This window comes from Lissotriton helveticus, chromosome 1_1 (genome assembly GCF_964261635.1).
Source record: "Lissotriton helveticus chromosome 1_1, aLisHel1.1, whole genome shotgun sequence".
NCBI lineage: Eukaryota > Metazoa > Chordata > Amphibia > Caudata > Salamandridae > Lissotriton > Lissotriton helveticus.
In genome coordinates, this window is record NC_136057.1 from 2084492560 (window position 1) to 2084516828 (window position 24269).

Sequence of the window (24269 nt, forward strand, 5' to 3'; positions counted from 1 at the left end):
CATCCATGGCTCTGCAAAAATATGACACATACTCCACCCACGTGGTACCAGGCAACTTCTTACATTCTCTAAAGGCCTGTCTGTACTTTTCTGGGGTTAGGCCATACCTTAACATTAAAGCATCTTTCATATGAGCATAAGACGTCCTATTCTCAACAGGCATGTCTAACAGGGTATCTCTTCCCTCATTCACAAAGCGACCCCACAACCCCGCTCCCCAATCCTTCTCAGGGACCCGGTGGGCCAACAATGCTAACTCATATGCTTTAAACCACTGACCAATATCCTCATTCTTCTGAAAATCTTTGATCACATCTTTGGGAAAATAAAACCTACTTTCTGCAGGCACAGATGGGACGCTGCCACCAGAGGGATTCAATTCTAACTCCTTAGCTTTGAGCTCCATGTCCCTCACCATTTTCTCACGCTCAAAAGCTAACTTCTCTCTTTCAAACTCTAATCTTTTGATCTCCAAATCAGCTTCTCTCCTGCCTCTTGCATTCTCTATCTCCAACTGCCCATTTATCTTAAGTTTTGCCATTTCCACGTTGTAGGCTCGCTCCTTCGCCCTTTCTTCTCTTTCTTCAGGGGAAAGACCTTTGGAGGAAACACTGCTGCCAGGAGGGGATACAGGCCCAGTCACGGGCACTTCCTCCTCCCCTTCCTCTGTCGGTACCACCACCGGGGCAGAGGGGTCTCTGGCCTCTAACCAGGCCTCCAATGCTTTGGAATAGTCTCCTTTCCGGGAGATGCCTTTGGTAGGAACTTGAAACTGCTTGCAAAAGTATTGCAGTTGCTTCTTTTCGTATGTCCCTATCTTGGCTCTATCAAATTCCTCCACAACAGCAACAACAGGTGTAGTGCTTCCAGCAGTACTCATGGTCAAAACTGGCAGTTTCAAAAATCAAGCTTCAGGAAAAGCGGAGAACAAAAATAGAATATCCAACCAAAACAGATTGTGGCTGCGCTATGGTCTGCTTTCACTATGTAGCGCACACTAATCACTGCACATGGGTCATAAATGCAAAGTTCAAAATCCCACCGCTGACCCACCAATGTTAGAAGCGGCTGTCTCTAGTTGGCAGAGGTATACACTTCTGACAAATAGGGACACACCTTTTCTAGTCAGGGCAAGGAGATCACACACTTAGATAACCCCTGCTCACCCCCTTGGTAGCTTGGCAAAGCAGACAGGCTTATCTCAGAGGCAGTGCGTTAAGCATTTATGACCACATACAGTAATAAAGTGAATACACTACAAATGGACACGACACAGTAGTATTATAAAAATAAGTATTTTTATATAAGGTTTAGCACAAGACCAAATAACGACAAAAATATACCACAGTCTTAATAAATACTCTTGGAAGGAAAAATAATAGTTCAAGCACGGTTTCTTCTTAGCACAAAGTCTTTAGTATCAAAAGCAACTCTTCTTCTCTAAAACACAGTTCTTGGCAACAATGTAACCCACACGGGAGTCACACGACGTCGAGGCAAAGTTAATCCAAAGGTTCGGCGTCGACCGCGAGGAGCGCTACGTCGAGCCCGGAGTCGCACAGACCCCAACAACACAGTACCTTGGAAAAATGAAGCACTCGATGATCAGCGGCGTCGAGATGTCCGGCGTCGCGTCTTCGGCGTCGATCGAGCCTCGGAGCCGGGGCGATCTGCAGCGGCGTCGACCGAAGTCAGGCGGGAGCAGCGCTCACGGGATGAAGCAGGATACGGCGTCGTCGATGTCGATGTTGCAAGAGTGAGCAGCGCTCACGGCGTCGAGAGGGCTCGAAGTCGATGCGATCAGCGGCGGTGCAGACACGGGGTCACTTGGAGCTGGAGCCGAACTCACTACTCACTGGCGTTGCTGCTGGCGTCGATCGGGCCCGGCGGCCGGCGTCGAGGAAGCGGGACACTGGAGCCGTTACTCACGATGTCGAGCTGGATTCGGCGGCGTCCGTCGGCGTCGAGATTGCTGGATTCTTTCAAAGGTGCTGGATTCACAAATCCCAGCAAATAGCACTTTAAGCAGATGAAGTCCTTTAGCCCTGTGACTTCAACAGGAGACTGGCACTCTTCCAGCCCTTGGAGATTTTCTCAGCAAAGAGTGAGAGTACACACAAAGTTCCTCTCTCCTGGTTCCTTGGCAAAAATAAAGAAGCAATGCAGGATTCCCCCAACAAACAGCACTCTGGCAGAAGGGGTAGGCAGTCCTTAGATCAGCAGGCTTCTTGTCCTTGGTTCAGGTTTCCTTGTCAGAAGTGATCTGATTTCTTGGTTCAGGGGTCCTTCTCTTATACCCCTTTTTGGCTTTGATCCCTTTGTCCATGCAGGGGAATTTCCCCCCATCCTGGGTTTGTTGTGGGTGTTGCCAGGCCAGAGCACCTGGCCTATTCACTGGGCAGGGCAGAGTCCTCAGCCGCTCAGCAGGAGCGGAGCCAGCATTGTCACTGGCAGGGGCAGGGCCATCAGCTGCCCGGCAGGAGGCGGGCCAGGAAAGTCCCAGGCAAGCACAGAGTCATCAGTCGCCTGGCAGGGGGGCGGAGCCAACATTGTATCAGGCAGGGCAGGCTATCAAGAGCTACTCTCCCCTACTCTCAATGCAAATGCCCCACTCATCCCACACTGACTCATTCAGACTCTCTGGAGCCACCCAGCTCCTGTCACACACACACCAGAACCAGCAGAGACCGGTAGACAGTTAGACAAGAAAATAGCTACTTTCTAAAAGTGCTATTTTCAAACACAGAGTCCAAAAACCATCCACACAAACGGATGCGTTATTAAACCCTGAGTTCAGGGATACCAAACTCGACATTGCACCATGCTCCCCGAGCCCGCTAGGATTATAACATTAATAATCCTGGCAGCCCATTCTAACTGATGGAGAGCAGGCTACCTTACAATAGTGAAAAACGACTATGGATGTAATTCACTATTAGGACATGCCAACCTTGTCAGGCTTGTCCTACCTTATGCTTACAATGCACCCTGCCCGTGGCCTACCATAGGGGTGACTAACATGAAGTTAAGGGAAGGTTTAGGGACTGGCAAGTAGGTGTACTTGCGCAGTCCTCGTGACAGTCAGACTGCACGTGGTCTGGCAATGGCAGACCTTCAGACATACTTTTACTAGGCCGCTCTTGTGGGTGGCACAACATGTGCTGCAAGCCCACTAGCAGCATTTGTATTTACAAGCCCTGGCACCCCTGGTGCGCTCTACTAGGGACTGACAGTAAACCAAATAAGCCAAACATGGAAGTCAATCAATATAGCAATTTCACATAGGGAGCACTTGCACTGTGGCACTGATCAGCAGTGGCACAGTGCCCAAAGCATATACCAGCAAAAACATCGTAAACAGAAGAGGCAAACAGAAAAAATGGAGGAGAGACTCATGCCAATGATGCCAGGTCTAACACTGCCAATGATCAATATGTATTTCCAGTGCCCTGTACGGTATATATTCAGCCGGTACAGGGGAGGGTGTGTAGTGGAGGAACACTTGAGAATTCGCGTCCACCTCCGGAAATGTGACCCACGAGTAAAAGAGCTCGAAAGGGTACGCCGGATCCGCACACACCACCAAAATCACAGCCATGCCTTCCAAAGGGACTTGGTAAGTTTGTAAATGGTTGCGCACCGCAATGCGACTATGCTGCGCAATGGCTACAGCCATGATTCCACCGGAACTACTGAAAAACAAAGGGAACTTTGTAGCACAACTGGGTAGTAATTCAAGGAAACCGTTTAGAAAGAATCAAGCTTGAATAAAGACCTATTTAAAAAAACAGGTAGGTTTCACCGACACCACCATTTTCCCGAAACGACAGTGAAGGGGTTAAGGTTTGAATGATATACTACTTGAGTGCCATGATCTAAGACCACCAACGTACAGGCGCCATGTAGCAGGGTTTCTGTTCTCCCACAGAACTGTGCACAGAGGATTGGAACCTCAGCGAATTAGGGTGACCCAAAACTCACCTTAGTACCCAACAAACCCCTTACCGAGCTAGCTACAGTGTCTCATTGGTCATAACCAACTCCCAATGTTTAGACAAACCAGAACATGAACTCACCAACCTCAGATTACGTGGAACACATGAGCACTCTTTCGTTATACAATCATTTCAAACCAGAACATGGAGTAAAGAAGAACACGTGAGCATTTGAAATGTTTATTTACTAATGCCGTCTTCTCAGGCGCAGTATCTTATATAATACAAGTAAACATATTATCAACAACAAAGCTACAAGCATAGTTACTAGTCCATAGAAAGCGAACGGTGACAGCATGTTACCATGCTGTAAATTAATAAGGGTTAACAACACTTATTTCTCACCCTCCCTAACTCGCATATTATATTAATAGCTAAGAAGGTCTCTTTGGGTTGAATTAGGGCGGGCCCATACCTCAGTGTCCTAGAATGAAGGGATCACATCAGCATACACCAGCTCTCTCTGCATGCGAACAGCATCAAGTGTGTTTTTGTGCCTCAAGCAAAGCAATATAAAAACCCGCCTCAAGCCCAAAGTTGGCAGAAGCTGCACTTATGTTATGTCTATGAAGGAGCGAAGATCAGACCTCATAACAATTCTGTATCGTGTTGTTCCTGAAGCGTCAGCACTCTCTGTACAGACATAGTTTATTAAGCAAAGCTGATATCAGAGTAATAACATATTATTCTCATGTAAACCACAACGAACTACTAGGTTGAAAGCTAAATCAACAATTAAGTGTTGTGTGCAGAAGCAGCAAAAGGAAAAATGGCGTTTAAACATTTAATGAGCCTATGCTAACTTAACACATTATAAAGATATACAGTAGCTATATGACAGAAGGAGAGAACAAAATGAGGGGAAAAGTGAAAAACGAAGGAGAGAGCAACAAGAGTCACAGTCACAGTGACCAGGTCAGTGGTAAAGGGTGGCAGTGCAGGTTTGTTGGTACAGTTTGTTTGTGACATTTCTTAATGTGACAATATTAAGTGATAGTGCCTTGGAGGATGATACTGTAGTGTTGGAAGATGGGAGCATAGCAGAGGGATTGCTGAGTTGACGGTGTATGTTGCTTTGGGTCTGTTAGGTGAAAGTACTATGTTGAGGTAGCAGTGTAGTGATATCGTGTGGTCATGATAGGTGAACTTGCGGTGCAAGGAGGTATTTTTACGGCAAAGGATGGCACTCTTTTACTTTTTAAGCCTTCCCCACCTGTTCTCTGCCTTCATTACAACCTCATGCACTGGCAGCAGAAGCTCCAGCGGGCAGCTGTTGCTGAGCTTCTGCCAAGTACTGCAATTTCTTGCAGGCACTTGTTTATGTCCCAACCACCTGGCTGATTTAGAATTTTCTGAGGTAGGAGGCAGAACAGCAGGGACACCACACAGTAGCAAGAGTTAGATCCATCACCTTAGCCTTTGACTCATTACTGTGCAGCAGGCCCCAAAATTCCCAGGTTTGAGTCAAGTGCTTATTGCACAATGCATTTGGTTGTCTAAGACCTGAGATGTGGGTGGAGAAAGATTGCAATGGTGTTGCCTCTACTGATTGTGAGCGTAGTGAACATTTGCCGTGTATGTAAAGAAACTTGAACTGTTGTTGGCTATGAAGCATCTACTGGCAATGGAAAGTTGCGTTACTAGTTCTTTTGATGTATTTGTGCTGTTTGTATGATGGATCTGTGCACTTTTGCAGGTGTGTGTAAATGAATGCTGCTGCCTGTACTGAACCTAGGTCTTCCGAGACAGTTGTACCTGTCCTGTGAATTTAAGAAACTTGCACTATCGATTCACTACTACCTGATTTTTGTGTATAAGGATATGTAATTCACGGTGCATAATTGTGAGAAGTCAGTAAATACGCTGGTATGGTTGCTGCTCATAACACACCTGTTCTAATTGCAAGGATGTATGAAGGGCAGCTAAACATGGTGCACCACTTCTATTTGAGAACAGAGCTTTTAACTTACCTGATTACAAGCATGTGCGTAGCTTATCCAGTTAAGTTTTGTTTTTGTTTTTTGCTTTTTGTAGGCCTGGATTTGCAATAGAAAATATAGAGCTACAAGAACCAGAATGCAAATAAAGTAAGCATTGGCAAAGTCAAAAAGATCTGGCCTTTGCACACTGAAGCAATGGTTATTTTTTTCCAAAAGCTTTTTTGACCATGTGCAACAAAAATAAAAAGATTAATACGATGTCATTGCTGCCACCTATATGCGGCAGCCAAGCACTTCCAATAAAAATCTGAACTGTAAAAAGAAGGTTAACCATCACAGAACAGTATGGGTGCTTCCTAGAAGCCAGGTGTACCTAGATCAGGTGTACAGACCTTTTTGCATAGAAACACATTTTTAGTTTTAATTAACATCACAGGAAAATATTATTCATTCACTGACATAAAGGTACTATTGGCACTGAATCACTGATACCTGAAAGTATAGTTTAAATACACAAGAAAGAGAAACGAATAAAGAATGAGAAGAAACAAGCATTGGCAAAGTAAAGTGTTAACCAACCAACCCCAGAACTGAAATGCACTTCTCTTTAGGCAGATTTGCACGTGATAAGAAGAAATTGCATCACTCACTGTGCAATTGTCCAGTGGGCAATTAGACTTGATCAATTGCCCCATGCTATATTCTGTGGTGTGAGGAATTAAAATGTGAATGAAAACTAAACAGATCAACAGAGGAAGAGGGCTGGCCAAAAGACTCTCTGTTTATTATGTATAAAATGACTAGTTTGTCTGCTGAATGTAACTGTTTTGCATGGAGGGAGAGTTTTTTTTAATGGGGGATAGGATAATGTCTCCCTAACTGATGCACTTTCACAGTAGGTAGGTCAAATAAAAAAAAACTTCACGTTTGTTGGATGAGGCTGAAGTTCATCTAGATTGTGATGTATAAATATGGCTATAGTATACCTATTGTGAAAAGTATCTATATATGTACACATATGTAGGAAAGTACCCTTTTTGACTGGTCACGCCCACTTTTTGCCTGGTATTTGATGTGATTTCGACTGGAAGTACACTGGATTCCTGCTAATCATGTCCCCAGTGCCAGCTCTCTTTCCCAAAACTGTAAAATTGTTTTCACCATTGGAGACACGTTTAGTACCCTCTGTAAGTCCCTAGTAATTGGTACCCCTCGAACCTAGGGTCTGAGGTACTAAAGAGGGTCCCAAAGGGCGGCAGCACGAATTGTACCACCCCTCACCAAGCTCATGCAAACTGCCACTGCAGGCTGCATTTCATGGTGCAGACAAAAGTGAAAACATGGCATGGCACACAACTTGTGTGCCCTGCCTGCCAACATTGCATGTAATATAAATAAGTCACCCCTACAGCTGGCCTTACCGTCCTATGGCAGGGTGAAATATACTACATGTGAGGGCATTACTGCATGAGCAGATATGCCCCTGTACTGGTCAGTTACATTACTGTCAGTACAAGTGATCAGAGAAGCCATTCTAAAAGCATGTGCTGGACACTGCTGAAAATGATTTCCCCAGCTACATGATGGCTTCACTCAAAATAGGTATGTTTGGTATCTAACATACCACATTAATAAACCCACACTGATATCAGTGTTGGATTTAGTAATGCATGCACCCATAGAGCAACTTAGAGGTACCCCCTGAAAACCTACCAGCCACTGGCAGGGCCGGACTGACTACCGGGCATTCTGGAATGCTGCCGAGCTGTGGGCTGATTCCACTACGGTAAGGGCTGATTTCGTTGATGGAGACCTGCGTGTGCTTTGAAATAAACAAAGCAAAACCAATTCCGTTCAGCACACGCAGGTCCCCATCAACTAAATCAGCCGCCAGCTCAGCAGCATTCCAAAACGCCCGGTAGCCAGACCGGCCCTGGCCACTGGTGTGCTGACTTCCTGGTTTTCCCCAGCCTACCATCAGAAATGAGTCGCTGACCCCCAAGGGTGAGGACTTTTGCTCTACGGGGGCCATAAACCCAGCCTGCTCAGGCAGGAGGGTGCTTTGTACACTCACCCACAGGATGACCTGCGGAATAGCATTCCAGGGTCGGGGAGCTTCAAATAGGCCCACCACCCTTGATAGGCAAATCTGACTGGTCTCACAAGAGAGGAAACTGCCCCCCTTTGACCAGAGTATTTGGCACCTGCACGGGCTGGAAAACTAGCTAGGCAAGACAGGCATGTCCACCTCAAGTGTGTATCAGCCCTGAACTTGGCTACCTGAAATGGATGTGACTTTTTGGGAGAGACCATCTTGGTGAATTTAGGATCTCTGGGACAGGGTTATGCCCATTGCCCCCAGGAAGTGGTCATATATGGGGTTAGTGACCCCAAGGATAAGTAGCCCATTGGTTACTACCCTATATTCCCCTAAATCCCCACAATTCTGTTTTAGGGGAGCCCTGGCAGTAGACTCGGGAACTGCAGTGGAACAGTGAAACTGTTCCCCTGCATCTTGCACGTACCAAAAACTGAACTGTGAGGCTTTAAGAACGTAAAACCCTGACACCGGATAGCACCACTGCACCCGAACTGAAGTGGGCCAATGATGCCAATGTGGTCCAGAGATCCTGACGACCTTCTTAGAAGGACACTGAAGTGCTGCAAAAGCAAAAGATAGAGGAAGAGCTACTGACTTGTCACCAGCTGTGCCGGCTGGTCTTCTGTTCCCCATTGAAACTCTGCCAAAGATGTCTTGTCATGCAGCTGCTATGCCTGCATTGCCTGGGAGGACTGCCTGCCTTCAATAAAGACCCAAAAACCCCAGTGGAGCAGCGGAGCTGCTTCCCTGCATTCAGCAGACTCCGCAAAGAAGACTGTGAGTGCTCCGGACCTCAAAATCCATAATTGGGCCAATGGCGCCAGCGTGGTCCCCCAACCCTCCAGAGACAAAGCCAACATTTGACTTGCCTACTGTGGACTTCCGCCACCTCCTTTAGCCAGTGGCTTACCGAAACTTGAGGGCCCCCCGTGAAGTACATGGAGGGGCCCCCTATGGACTCACTCAGGAGCTCCCAGACAGTACAGTGCTGAGAGGACCCGCTTGACCTCCCCCCCCCCCCCCCCCCGAGGGTGCTGCAGGCCCCTCTACTGCAAGTGCTCCTGGGGATATAAATGTGATGCGTAAAGACACCTCTGCACCGGTTGGCTGGCCCCTGGAGAAGAGGACCAATGGCATCTTCACGTCCCCGAGCATCACAAGTGTTGAGCCCCCTTGTTGGTTCAGCCCAACTGATCCCCTAGCCCAAGCCTGCAGTCTCTTTTCTGATGGACCAATCTCAATAGACTTGAATGAGGCACCCAACTCTGTAAGGCACCTTTGTACCAGCCTTCCCCAGTGCTGCCCAAAGGGAACTGTTGGTGCTACCTTGGACCTTGCCCCATACTCACCTTAAGTTCAGAAGTTTGGTCAGGTAAGTCGCTGTTGAGTGCCAAAATACAATACCTGTTTTTCCTCCAGAGCTTAAAATTACCACAAAGTGCTTCGATTATGATTTAAAATACCAAAAACCTATTTCCTTCAAACCTGCTATTTTAAAAAAGTACTTACCTGATCGTGATGATCTTGGTGCCTGAAGTTATATAAAGATACTTGTAATTTTTATGATTTGGAGTGGATCTCCCTATGGAGTCATGTGCATCATTTATTGAAAATTGTGTGTATGTGCAGCTATCTAACACTGCCCCCTGATAAGCCTAAGGCTGCTCAACCACACTACCCCCTAGAAGAGCACCTAGGGATTGCTAGAGCAAGCCCCTGTCCAGTAGTAAATGACTGGACTCTTTTGCACTGTAAATCTCTTTTTGGTATACCATATAAAGAGCTGGTTTCCTACAACACATATATGTATTATTTTTTAATTAAATAGGGCTACAAAATTGCTGAAGCTGTTTGTAGACCAGAGATAAAAATCTGAACAGATGAGCTACAAACCTGAATTGTGAAACTTAAGAACTTGTTTGTGATGAGACCTTGCACAGCTCTCTATGCTGTTTCTTGTCAGTGTGTGAGGAGCACATAACCGCAATTGGCTTCATGTTGTGTATGACACCGCCTGCCAGCCCTAGCTTTAGCGCCAACAGCACTAGACTTATTTGGATTTTGCCCCCCTTACCCATGAAGTTAAAATAGAAAAAACCGGGCGCTCAGAATGCAAGCTGATGTTGATAGAAGAAAAGCATAACCGGCTGATGCTGTGACACAGGACATAGCGCTACTGACAAGAGCGAGACCATGCACTGCTGGTGCCCGAGCACTGTATTTACTAGAGCTTGAGGGAAACGTGAGATTTGTAATTTTTTACAAAATTGTCAAAAGGATAATGAAGGGTTGCGCCTGCAAAGTATGACGCGGCATTTGGGGTGTATGGTGAGGTGTGTCCTGAAGGGTAGCCATGTTAGAGCCAGGCAAAGAGTTAATAAAGTCAATAAAACGTTTTTATGCAATCGTAGAACTGGCATTTTTATATTACGCTATTATATTACAATACGCATTTTTCGTGTGGAGGGGACACACCTGGCCTCATCAGAGGCTCCTAGACTGTCCCTCGGTTGTCTACTGATCATCCCCTTCATCACTAGACTCCGGCATCATGGATCATTTGAGATGCGGCAAACGAAGTTTAAAAGGCAACCTATCAAAATTAACGATCCTCCGGTCGGTAACTTACCTGGTCCGGTGACCGCTGCCAGAGACAGGGAGATGACCTCTCAATAATAAAACCAAGTGAATACCAAACGGCTCAAACTGCACGCGTCAAGTTCTTCCGGCGTTGTTGAGACGCGACCGTTGCCAAGGAAACGAAGGGAGACACGTGGATTGGGCTGTAAGTAAACCAATCACATGAAGAATAATCTAGGCATTCTTCCGGGAAGGCGGAGTAGCACTCTCTTCGCTCTGTAAAACATTTCTAGTGAAAAATGTGTACAGCTGATAGTTTGAGATGCTTGTTGTTATGCGGTAATTTTTATTTAATGCGATTTTAAATAGCGCGAACAGTACCCGAAGGTGTAGATTGCCCTATTTGACAGTGTACTTTGTAGCGTACCGCCGATGCAGCACAAAGATAATGTCTCTGAAGAAGTTTTAAGTGCACTGTTCAAAATTTAGTCTCTTCCTTACAGTGCCTGGTCTGTAGTGGGCGAAGACGCAATTACTATTGTTTCGCTCAAAGTAATAGGCCCACGGTTGCTTGTGGTAGTTGGAGTGACCACTTTAGTCGAACACACTAATGATCGCTTCACACGCACCTCGCGGGCCAGACTGTATGGGTATATACGTGTAAGAAAATTCCCTTGTGGCATAATCACCCCAATTTTTAGGCCTCACCTAGGCAGCGCGCATGCCATGCTGTAGGTGATTACCTTTTGGAATCGGTCAGCTCTTTTCAGCAGTTTGTGCATGCCATGCATCCACCTTGCGGGAGCGAGCAGCTGCGCGCAGGGTGCCATTTGTTGCCAGCGTCAAATTGGTAACACGGGCATTCGGGCGATGCCCAAAAGGCCGGTGTCCGAGTTCTGCTGTGGGCTGCTTTTTTTGAGCCATCTTGGGGGGCATTTGGGCGCGGTCTCTATTGTTCGAATACAGCCAGCGGTCCAGTGGGTATCTGGGTGGCCTTTCTAGAGGCAGATGGGCGCTCATTACCTCCGTTTAGCAACTGGCAGAGGTGTCACTCTCTTTGTCTAGTTGGCCGGTCCATTAATGTGTGCACATACTGAGCGGGGGCAGGGGGCCTGAGTAGAAGTGGCCTCACTTGTTTCACCAGTGTAAACTAACGCATGCTTTTTTTTAAAACCCCCCTTAAAGTTTTTTTATAAGATTACGCCAAAGCAGTGATTTGAGGCGTGATTATGCAAATGTGGCCGTTTTTTTTTGGGTCGTGCCCGGGCCGATTTTCAATCCCAATTCAACCCTGTTTGTTGCCTTTAACTATCGCGGCCGCACTTGTTGGTTTTAGGCAGTGCACGAACGAAGAGTTTCTGCCCATTGTTTTAAAATCTTATCACTATGTGTTTCCTCAAAACTGAACTACCTTTAATATGTGAAAAGTACATGCAATTTTTTAATTGGTTAACAACATTTTCACATTACTATTTATAATAAAGTTGAATGTAATTGTTTTTGTATACCACACAATAAAAAGGCATCTTCGGAGCGCTAATGAAAATAGAACATTGGTTACAAAGATCCGAGTTCCCCGGATGGAAGCTGTACTAATGCCCTGTGCTGCGCACACATGACTGCACCACTGATATTTGCATTTGACTTGATGCTTCGTGAACGATATTCATTTGGATAGATCGATCTGTAAAGAATGATAGCATCAGAGTGCAGACGTTGGTTAAAACAATCTTTGCATTTCTCATTCACTGTTATTTTGCATGGCAGGTATATACCGGCTGAATATTTATAAATACATACATTATTTTCTTAAAATAAGCTCATACCCAGTGCTTTAAATGGGCCGGTACTCACCGGTATGGAGTACCGCCACTTTTTATTTTTCTCCCTTTGAGTACCAGAACTTTTCCTTCGCCAAGGACAGAACCGGTACACTTAGGGCAGAGGTCTTCAAACTTTTGTCGGCCGAGCCATCCCATCTAAACCTTTTTACACGTCGATCCCCCCCACCGCTACCACCATGTGACAAAAAAGTTCTGGAAGCTGGTACTCTGCATCATTGATGGCCATTCCCTCCTGCAGAGCCCAGGTCGTATAGGGCAAATAATATTAAATAAAGGTATAGTGTTTAGTAAACTGAAGTTTTGGTACTCCATGTGCGTATTCTAAAGTTCAAATGAAAAGTCTCCAAGAAAAAATTTGCACAAAAAATTACATTGGAGCTTTATTTTTTACCTAAAACACAACATTTAGGATAGATTAGCAAAAACAATCCCAAAACACAGGTGTGGGAGTGCACTTTTTTTCTCCACAGAGACAATGTGTGGATGGATTCTTGCTTCTGCCATACTTAGGCTGAGCTCCACTTCCAGTCTTGAGCAGTACCTTGAAACAGGAGTGCTCACACATTTTGTAATATATTTTTTGCAGTTTTATATAGTGCGAACCAGACCCAAGGTATTGTAGCGCTTTATAGGAGCATCTTTTACATTACACAAGCACACATTCATTTTTTGTAAGCACAGGGAAATTAAGTGATTTGCCCAGAATCACAGGATGTTGAGCAGACATCAAGAATTGAATCTGGTTTCCCAGCTCTACAGTCATCAGCTCTGGCTGTTGTGCCACATCCTTGCCCCTAAAGAAGATATCAGCAAAAGAAGTTCCACATAACCAGCTTTCTGACACAATTGAAAAATTGATTATGTGGAGTACGGCCAGGTGTTGCGATGCTTCCGGTTTTAGATGTCACATGGCTCGAGGAGAGCTCCAGTGGGCAGTCTTCCCTGTGAGCTGTCCCATTTCAATCTCTGCCCTCCCTGCAAGTTCCAACAGCAGCTAGGGCCGTGAGGTCTGATTGCATTGCTAAACACTGATAATCCGTAGTCCCCCCACGCAGACATGGCTGAAGAGCATGGGTACATGAGGCAGGTCACAACAGTGAGATATGTTATGGACACAGATTTTATCAGAGAATTGACAGTATCTGAATCGGTGGTGGCAGCCATGTCAAAGGCCTTAAAAAACATACAGGACCTCCTATCTGACCAGTTTCGACTTGCAAAGGGTCGCAATTCAGACACACCCTGTGGGTGCAAGAGGGTCCCCAAAGTGTGGATCAGAGATAAGAGAAATCCGGAACAAAGGCATACTCTTTTGACAAGTTTCAGTTGCGAAGACCAGAGGGATGAGGTGGCTGCTGGGCCCAGTGGTGTATTTTAACCAGATAAGGGTACCGCCCATAAAGGGACTTCTGGCTAAGACCTGGGGGATAGAAATGCCTTCACATCAGGTGTGCAACGCCCATAGGGCTCAAAGGGCTTCGTCATGTGTGTCAGCCCGGTTTGAGACAGCTTCCCGGGCCCAGACACAGACAGTTTTGGAGCTGCCAGCTGCACCTGAGTACTTCACAGGTCTTTAAAAGACCATTTCGCATTAACGAGGCTTTGATTTTTTTCACCCCTTCTTAGAGCTCCTAAATGTCTACTCTTCCTATTGCTGGAAGAATTAGCCCCCCTCCCCAAATGTTACGCCTCTGGCCTCTGACCTGTTCTCCAGACACTCTCAGCCGAGCCCCCAGCAGCTGGTGCTCGGGCTGAGACACACGGCTCACAAAGGTGAAGTGGTGGGGTTAAGTGCACGCCCCCCAGTTCGAAGACCTATGTCTTAGGGGAAAGTCAGGAAATGCAGGCTTGATGGCATTGGGAGCTGTGCTGCTGCACAGAAAGTGCTCTGCTCAACTGCTGCCGAAAAAGAAAAGGCAGAATGGAGGGAGGGGCAGTGTATACCTCTGAATGGAGCCGCTGCTGAGAAATCCTGCAGCGGCTCATTTGCATCACTTAAGGGATGTTTAGGGTTGTGGATGCCCTGTGGCCCTCTGTGAATAAAAGTTAAGGGTCCAATCAGACCCTGCCCAGTCAATCACACTGTAGGTGTGGGACTCTGAGCCTATCCCTTACCCCACAAATCTAATTACAGCCTGACACCCGGGATGACTGCACCTCTCAGCACAAGTCTGCGAGGGGGGGGGAGATTTCACACACTACCCAGCATCAGATTGGGAAGGCAGACATTGGGCGATAGGATGGTGCCTAAGGGTCTCTCTGTTTTTCTTCCCTGCTTGTCCAGGCTAGCGCTCTGAAGCTATAGTTTGCTGGGAAAGGTGGAGAGTTAGTGAAGTGGCTTTGCTGTGGACCTGTTGGTAGCACCTTTGTTCCAGTGTCTTTCAGGCCTTGATGGGGGTTATGTTTGCATAGACTGTGAGGCATCTTTCCCAGATAGGAAAATTGAGAGGATGTAATGTTAGGGTCAGAGCTGCCTAAGAAGGAACTATGGAAATAGGTTTGAGTCCCAGCTTCAACTCAACATTCTGGATTCTGGTCAAATGACTTTTATGTTTCATATGTGCCTAGGCTCGGAGACAATCTGCATTGGTATGACATTCCCACAATAATAAAAGTAAACTTTTGCACATGGGAGGAAAAACCAAAAACTCTACAGATAGCAGAAATATTTCTGTATTATCAAGCACAATTGGCACTAAGAAAATGTGGCTCCCATTAAAAGCTGGCCTCCAAGCTCCGCCTCTAGCCCCGCCCACAATAGCCCCTCCTCCATTCACTGCTTAAATTGATGAGTACCTGCACTTAGTTTTTCCCATTTAAAGCACTGCTCATACCTCACCTCTAATGTCAGTGTTGGTATGCAGTGACAGACAAGAAAACTGACTGACATGAATATAGTTGATATATGAACACGTGCATTACTACTACACATGCCTGAATAATACATATTTAGTGACGTTTGTACCTCTGCTGTGAGCGGAAAATAAGAGTTGTGAGTAATCGCTCTTCATGTGATGAGGGCTTGTTTCCTACTGTGCGAGTTCAAGGTAAAGTTGGTTTTTGGTGCAATGAAAAATTAGTACATTTGTTGTTTACGGGTCTTGTTCTGGTGAAGTGTAGTGGGGTCGCTGTTGGTCTTTTGAATTGGAAATCGTGTCCATGGGTCAGGGCAACCTGCGTTCCAGCGAGACATCTGGCCTCAGTGTACCTCATATGACCTGGCATGTCCCTCGCGGATAACTTTGTAAACTTCGCTCCCATGTATGTAATGTGCTCTAATGTGCCACTCGTGGCAGAACAAGCATTGGCATAGCCAATAGTTCTCGCCTTTGGGACCTTATAAATATTTAGTTATGCAGCACAATATCCTTGGTGCAACAACATCAACTGTTGCATGGCTAAACACTTATAAGGTCCCAAAGGCGAGATCTATTGGCTATGTCAATGCTTGTTTTGGACGGATGTGGCTGTCTCTTTTTTACTCTGTCCACTGGGAGTATGCCAAACAGGCCACAGTGCATGTGCTGTGCCCCCTAAAACATGTTGAATATAGCTATATCAAATATGCCAATAGACCCAATCTCGGACAGAGATTCCATATTTTTAAAGCAAAAAAAGGTCTTAACTTTGGCTGCTTCTTTCCTGAAATTTCCTCAGCTTCAATAGAAGTCAATAAGGGGAAATACGTTCTTCCCATTATTTAAAAAAAATCTCTCTTGTTACTTTGATAAATGTTGGCATATTCTATTGTTATGTTCGTGTTTCTCAGTAACATGGAATGTTACTAGTATGATGTATTGATGTTATGGAATGTATATAATGTCATTGTGGAATATGTATGTTTAAGTGTTAACTATAGGCGGGCAGTTGGAGGGTGAACACAGGATTGATGGATATGTTCACCTGTGCTCCTCAACTACAATAAAGGAACTTTAAGTTATAGTCCCTGCAGCGTGTTCCTTTATAACAGCTGTACTCCTTATTGGCACATTTAACTTACCTGCAAGTCCCCAGTATATGGCAGAAAATGCTCACATGCCAACATTTGAACGTTATAAGAGGGAAGTATTGAAAAAAAAGCAGGGGAATCTATTTTTCCTATTGATTTACATTGAGCAGGAGGAGATTTTAGGAAGGAGACAGCTAAAATACAGTAATTTAGCCTCTAAAAATCAGTAGTCTCTTGTCTGGACTTGTTGGTATGTATGAAAGTGTGTCCAAGGCCTGCAAGTTAAAGGCCACGAGTGGACTGCATCACAAATTGTGCTACCAGTAAAGTGACAATGCAAAACATCACTGCAGGCATGTGTTGTGTTGGCTGGTGCACAAGTAAGTAAAATGGTAATAGGGGATTCTGGAATGGAGAATGAGTGGAGTGGTGTTATGGTTTGAGTGTAGTCATTTGAGAGAGATATGGAAAAGTGGCTGGAGTTACTAGTCCTGCTCCTCTTTCTGTGATTAACAATCTTACCTGAAATCAGGCATTTGTTGTGTCATCCTTGAAGAAGTAGCAGAACAAACCTAGCGACAAGTTAGTTTGAAGGAGCAGAGCAGTAGGAAACTAACCATACAACGTATTACAAATTTCTTTTATAAGTTTTAGAGCAATCATCATTGAAAAATTGGCATTTACTTTGATGAAGTGACACATCATCTGACAAGTGAGTACTGTTAGTGTGCTGCTAGAGTTAGCCATATAACGTTTGGAAAGGCATTTGTTATTGGGAACTGCTGCAGTGTTGGTGCAAACTCTAGTCATGTGGCACATTGTTTCCAGCGGTTGTGAGAACCAGTGGACATGCGTTGAGGTAGAACACACATGCAGAGGGGCATTACGTCATTACCCTTTCTGCTTAGGAGAAGCTTACGCTGCATTACTGTGAAAGCTGTTTTCTCTTTTAGCTTTAAATGTGCTGGAATCTGAGCTGTTGTTAACATGAACCAACCTTACATTTTCCTCCATCTTGAATTAATGTCGCAGCCTACCACATGATCATTGTTGTTAGTGTTTCCCCTGCTCTAAATAAAGAATTGTAAGTTTTTAACTAAGAGCGTTACGAGAGGCTTCTCACCACACTGTACCTAACCTAAGACATCATAACTGTCTCAGACTATCCTTTATACAGTGTTGATTAAAGCACTAAAGAAACTGTGAGAGCAACTGTATTCAATGCAATAGTATTATGAGAGAATCTTCAAATATATTCTGTAGTAAAATGCTTCTTCTTGTTTGTTCTTAACTGGTAGAGTGACCAGATGTCCTGGATTTCCCCAGACAGTCCTGGTTTTCAAAGGACTGTCCCATGCGCTTTTCTTAATTTTCAATACATGTCCTCGTTTTGAGACAAAAGGTCAGGTCATCCTGCAAAGTAAATTTGAAAAAATGCTCTCCTTTCCACAAGCACCTCTAAAGGTTGAAATGATTTAAGAAATGATATGTTTTTCTCAGGTAGCACATTAGGTCCGCTGTATGCTCCCAGCCGAGGGAGAGATAAAGTGGGGAGGAGGGCAAGGAGGTTCTAGGTGGAGGTTCTGTCATATTTAATATTATATAAACATCATAGGTTTGTTAATCTGTGTGAGTATGTATGTATATGTACTTCAACGGTGTCTCCAAGCTAAGCCAAGCTAAGCCGACGGAGGAATTGCGAGGCTGGAAGCGCAGGGGCAGGAATCAACAATTACTCGATACAGTTTTACTATCCCAAGCCGACCGCTCTCCAACTCAGCCTCTCACCTTGAGAATAGAAAACTCTCTGGCTGTGTGGTGAACACTCCTCCATGCTGAGAACCAACTGCATGCTGGAACATGCAGTCCTTAACCATGAACTGGGAGGAGCGCTCAGGTACGAGATGCGGTGCAGGTGAGCCCCTCACTACTTCAGAGGGAGGGGCATAACGAATAAAACAAGAGAAGACATTCTTGGGAGTACAACAACGGAGGCATCCGATGAGGCTACCGCCGAAACGCGTCATGCTGTACACCAACAGAAGAATCCCGTGCCGCGTCCCCTCATCCTTTTTCTAATTGGAAAGGAAGCCTTGGACATAATAGCGTGAGACCAATGACACGCAGAGGGGAGCCTTCCGTAAGTGGTCTTCCGGTAGGGTTTAGGGTTCATTGGCGTAACCCAGACCACCCCGCACCTGACGGAAGCGAAGGCGTTGCTGCCAACTGACAGTCCGTGACACACACGGAGAGACCACGTTACTTCAACGGTGTCTCCAAGCTAAGCCGTCGGCGGAATTGTGAGGCTGGAAGCGCAGGGGCAGGAATCAACAATTACTCGATACAGTTTTACTATCCCAACCCGACCGCTCTCCAACTCAGCCTGTCACCTTGAGAATAGAAAACACTCCGGCTGTGTGGTGAACACTCCTCCATGCTGAGAACCAACTGCATGCTGGAACATGCAGTCCTTAACCATGAACTGGGAGGAGCGCTCAGGTACGAGATGCGGTGCAGGTGAGCCCCTCACTACTTCAGAGGGAGGGGCATAACGAATAAAACAAGAGAAGACATTCTTGGGAGTACAACAACGGAGGCATCCGCTTCATTCCAAGACTTTACTGGACTTTACCTGTAGCGACGGGGAGTGCTTTATTTCCATTTCTAGAGAAGCGCTGGATCTCCCTTCTCTGAGGAGCGCTTCATTGTGGTGCTACGAGGAGCAGCGCCTCTGATTTGCACGGCAGCACGAGGCTGCTATCATTTCTTTGGTGTGCTACGATCATTTTCTGGTGGGGGACCCCCGGCGTGGAGTTTCCCCACCCCGCAATTGTGCTTATTGGCGGCACCGGTGCCCACCCCGCATTTCCTGCCGCATTTGGGGGAATCCGAGTGCCACCCCGCATATTTGCTTGTTTATATCCCTAGCGGGTGCCCACCCCACCAGGGACTTTGTGCTTAAACAACGGGAGCCTACCCCGTACTGTGCCGCATCACCGCCGCAGCCCGCGATCCAGGAAGTCAGGCAGCCCCGCAGAGGACGTGGACGGGGCCACCAGCAGAGACCGGAAGCTGACGGGAGCCTACCCCGCGCTCCGGTGAAGAGAAGTGAAACCGGAAGCCGAGCCCAGCCGGGAGGAAGCTGTGCCCGGGCTCGTAGGCGAAACGAGGCTCCCATGAGGTGAGGAGAGCCCCGCATACAGCCTACGGCCTGGTGAAGTGAGTCGGGCCGGCAGGGAAGGCCCGCTTCAGCGCAACCACCGTTTCTCCGAGGCGGGACCCCTGTAGTACTGAGGGCGTCCTGTGGGCAGCCTCAGCGCAACAAGGAGAGGAGGCAGCAGCGCAGGGCCCGCCCGAGCCCCGCGGCGCGACCAAAGCTCTGCCAGCAGGAGGAGAAAGCAGAAACGTGCTGCCAGCGTAGGAGCAGCTCCACAAAGCATCGCCACAGAGATCGCCGGCGACGTGAGGAGACCGGTGAGTGGGGCTCCGTGAGAGGTGGTTGGGGGGGTGTCTCGGGGCACAACTTTGGTGCCCGCCCCGTGACCTGGTGCCCATTTCTCCATCCCTCTGCCCCGCTGGACAGTTGGCAGCGGAAACGTTTGGGAGCATATTAATTTGGGAGTCCCAGTGTGGACTTCCAAAGCCCCCGTAGGGCCAGTGCTTATTTTTTTGGGGGCCCGTTGTTTATAGAAGTCCCAATCAGAACATCTTTCCTTATCGGTCATCGTAATTGTTTGCTCGGAAACTGTGTCCATAGAGCTGCACGATTCGGCTCCGGAAGACTCGGCCAGTCTGAATGCCTTTCAGAACCGAATCGGACAGCCCGAACGGTTTCCAGGCATCGTGTTCGGTTGTTTGGAAATGTGTACGATTCGGTCAGAAACATAGGTTCCGAATCGGATTCTGAGATACCAAAACCCATTTTGAAACTTTCAGAATGGCATCGTAATCGGGCCCCTAAGTTGGTTGCTGCCTCTATGTTATTATGAAACAAATGGGATAAAAAAGAACCGCCCTCCGCCTGCTAATTTGGCCCCACCAATATCTTTAGAGTTACTTTTGGAAGAGATGCGAGCTGTTAAAAGTGGAAGAAACAAATAAACGTTTGCAAAGCCTTGATGACTCAAATGGTCTATTATTAATAATAAAGTAACTCAAATAGAATAGCAGGTGGAATCATTACAAGCAATTTCTCACTAACATCTACTTATGCAGAGGGAAATTTCTTAGCTTAAAAAGTGGATAAACCTTCAAAATCGCAGTAGGCGCAATAATCTTTGTATTTACGGTCTAGCCGAAGGACTTGAGGGGTCCAACCTCATTTCTTTCTTTCAATCTTTTGTCCTGAAGATTCTTGACTTACTTGAAATGCCACATCCGAATATTCAAAGAGCACATAGACTAGGTCATAACCCACATATTCCATCATCTTCCCAAAAGCCGAGAGGAGTGCTACTATATTTTCTGGAAGTACTGACTCATTGAAAGTTTTACTCGCAGTTAAATTAAAACGTTGCATCACTTGGCAAGGGTCTCTACGGTTCTTCTCTCAAGATTATGCTAAAGTCACAGCAGACAAAAGAAAGCTTTCTGGCCTTGCGACCAGCGCTACGGAATCTCAACACCAGAATCAGGTTGCTTCATCCATGCCTCTTTAAAGTGACCAATAAAAATAAAACCACTACATAAGAAGACCCTGTTTTGTTGCAGCGATTTTAGACAATTGCAAGGAGGAGGCTATGGAAATTGCAAAACTGTCCTCTTCTTAATATGCTCTATTTATGCTAAAAAGAGTGTTTCTGTTTAATTTTACAATTGTTTGTGGAATGTTCTAAATAACATATGTTTTTCTTCTTTATGTTTCTTGGTGCTGTTTCTTCTGCTTGATCATCTTTATTTTTCACTCGTCTGGATGGTTATGTTTCCCGGCGCACCTGCCCTGGGTTTGCGGTCAGTTGTTCCGTCTTTTCTCTGTGGCCTCACCAGCCTTGACACGTTAGTGTTTTTGGTATTTTACTTCGTTTATCTTATCTATTGATTATACCTATTATCTCCTCTCTTCCTATTTCTTTCTTTTTCCCTCTCTTCTGTCTTCTTTTCCTTTTTTGTCATAAATATCTTCGTTTTTTTGTAATGTCTAATCATATTTGAGAGCACTGCTTGATATTATATTGCATTTTCAAGACTTTATTATGTATATAATTTAGCTTTCTATCTTTTAACATCTGTTAAATGACGTTACGTGTTATTTCCTGGAATGCTAAAGGTTTGGGCTCACCCTTTAAAAGACAAAGAACACTTATACACTTATCCAACCTTAAATAAGATATTGTGTTTTTACAAGAGACTCATGTGGTTGCATCGGAAATTTTACAACTTAAGAGACTGTGGGTAAGCAATGTATTTTCTTCTCCTGGTACGGGTAAAAAAAATGTAGTTACTATTCTTTGTCATAAAAACTCAATGTCACTCTTGTCTCTCAAGAAACAGATGATGACGGTCGTTGGTTGATTGTACATCTTAAAATAAGTAATGTACCTTTCTCTTTGTTCAATATTTATGCATCTACCAAAATTGATAATGGATTTTGTCCCCATATTTCTGATTAATTGATGTTTATTTGCACACAAGATGTCATTTTTGGTAGTGACTGCAACTTATTTTATGACTCCTACATAGATCGAACCTCTGAAGTTACTTTTGTGCCCTCTATAATGCACCAACAATTTACTACACCAAAGATCTCTTGTTGATTCTTGATTCTTGCCTCTACATCCTTCATGGAAATACATTCGGGAGTTTCAAATAGCTCAACCCGCCCTAGGCTCAAGAAACTTATCTTCAAGTATTTCAGCCAGGGTATAGCAGATGAGTTGTCCATAGACATGCAATCTTTTAAAATCATATGCGTCAGGGGGATGTCAGGGTTTAACCATAATTTCAGCTAGCAGGACAGTGGGCGCAGGGAGCAAATATCGCTGACATACTGGACCCCCAGTTCTTCATGAACAGCTAGTGTTGTAAACGAAGCTAGGACCCTAGTGTAACCTTTCCCGATGCATGCCCCTATATAGGTATACTTTACCCTATCCTTATATAGGCATAGAAATCATTACCATATTTGGCCTGAGCCTTACAGCCCAAATACGGCAAGGCTACTTCCACTAAGTTCAGAGAATTCACAACGATTTCTTGGAAAAACCCGCCTTCAGCAGCTAGGATCTTCCCCCTGCTTGAATATTAAGTTATCCAAGAAATCCTGGAGTTTTCTGGGAATCGAACCTTTGAGTGACGTTATTAAGTCCAATCATGCGTCAAACTCGGCACCTTCATGGTATAAATATGCCTACATTTGCCCAAACTAACACACGGTGGTTCTTGCAGCAGAACGACTAATTACTTGCCCGACGCCTTGCAGCAGCAAGCGCCGAAGGAAGCCGACCCTCCAGCAGACGCACTGAGAGACGCTGTTTCTTCTCTTGCCGAGAAATCCAGCTCCAGTGTTTCCAGCTTACCCTTGCGGTTATCTGGGAGATCGAGTCCTGAGAGAGAGATACAAGACCTCCTTCATTCTAAACCAAGGTACGGAGCTGATTCGACCCTTAGAGAATTCTTGATTAGACTCTTGGCTGACTCTAGGCAAAGAATACTAAACTTAACACTACTCCTAAACTTATTTCTTCCCTTGTGCTAGGCTTAGGTCAGGTACATCGGGGTAAACGAATTTTAGAAGCACCAGTTGAGTACTTTTAGCCATCTCTTTTATCATTGTATATATTTTATGCATTTTATCTATTTAAATCAACCTATGGCTTAGAAACCATATCATGCTTTTACAGTACTACTTTTTAATACTGCTTGTATTATATGCCTTGTATTTTATAACCAGCATTACTATTGTAGCAGTACATCTCTCATGCTTGAGATAGAAGACTGTTCAATAAATACCTTTTATTGAAAACGCCCGTCTCTCTAATTTCTCAGCAACTCTGGTGAAACTAAGTATACACGATTGACTGAGTAAAATAGTTATCTATTGTTTCCACGACTCTGAAGATTGATTTCTTATTCTTGGGAAACAAAGTTGTCATGTTATACGGTTGTCAGAAACTAATCCCTTCTTGTACTTTCGAGAAAGTTTCTAGTGACCTCTGAGCTAGCTGGCACACACATAATTAAGTCTAATATATTTGGCAGAGACCTAGTTGACCGTAGTCCTACGTCTAAGCTGCAGTATATATTATTCCAATGCGCAGAGCCTATTAGGAATATAGGAACTACACTACACTAGGTTGGATGTACCTTGCGGGAGACACAGTAGTCGTTTTAAAAACGTATTCTCCACAGTCTGGAGGTGCTCTCCCCGGATATATACCCAAATTTCGCTACCAAATGTTGCTATAGCTACTGATTTAGCGTTATATAGTTGCAACATTGCACCGGTAGGCTTTTTTTCCCAATTTAAATGCGAAATTAAAAATTGACGCATTCACCCTTGCAACATTCCCTTTCTTTTTTAAGACATGCGGGCACCAGTTTAGTTTATTATCAAAGAGGACTCCTAGATAGGAGAATGTGCTAGATATGGGAATTATTGCACCACCCACATTAAATTGGAAGTTCCGTCTTGGTGGCTTGCCTACTTGCATGATATATGATTTAGAATTGTTTACTGTTAAATCCCTGTCTGTCATGAATGACTTGAAAGCAGTTAAAAGAGCTTGTAGGCCTTTTTCGGTCCTAGATACGAGGACCGCATCGTCCGCGTACAATAGGACCGGAATACCCCGATGTCCAACTCTGGGGCAGTCAGCCCCCGCCTCCTGTAAAACGCTATCTAAGTCATTAATATAACAATTA

The 24269-nt window shown here is 45.3% G+C and overlaps 1 protein-coding gene across 1 annotated transcript in view; it reads right to left on the bottom strand.

The window, feature by feature from the left end:
• Nucleotides 1–10782, bottom strand: part of DNAI3 (dynein axonemal intermediate chain 3) — a 1062540-nt gene extending 1051758 nt beyond the window's left edge. The window contains exon 1 of the mRNA XM_078645562.1: nt 10666–10782. The gene's annotated coding sequence lies outside the window, so the exon portion shown is untranslated. The remainder of the gene's footprint in view (nt 1–10665) is intronic.
• Nucleotides 10783–24269: the final 13487 nt, after the last annotated feature.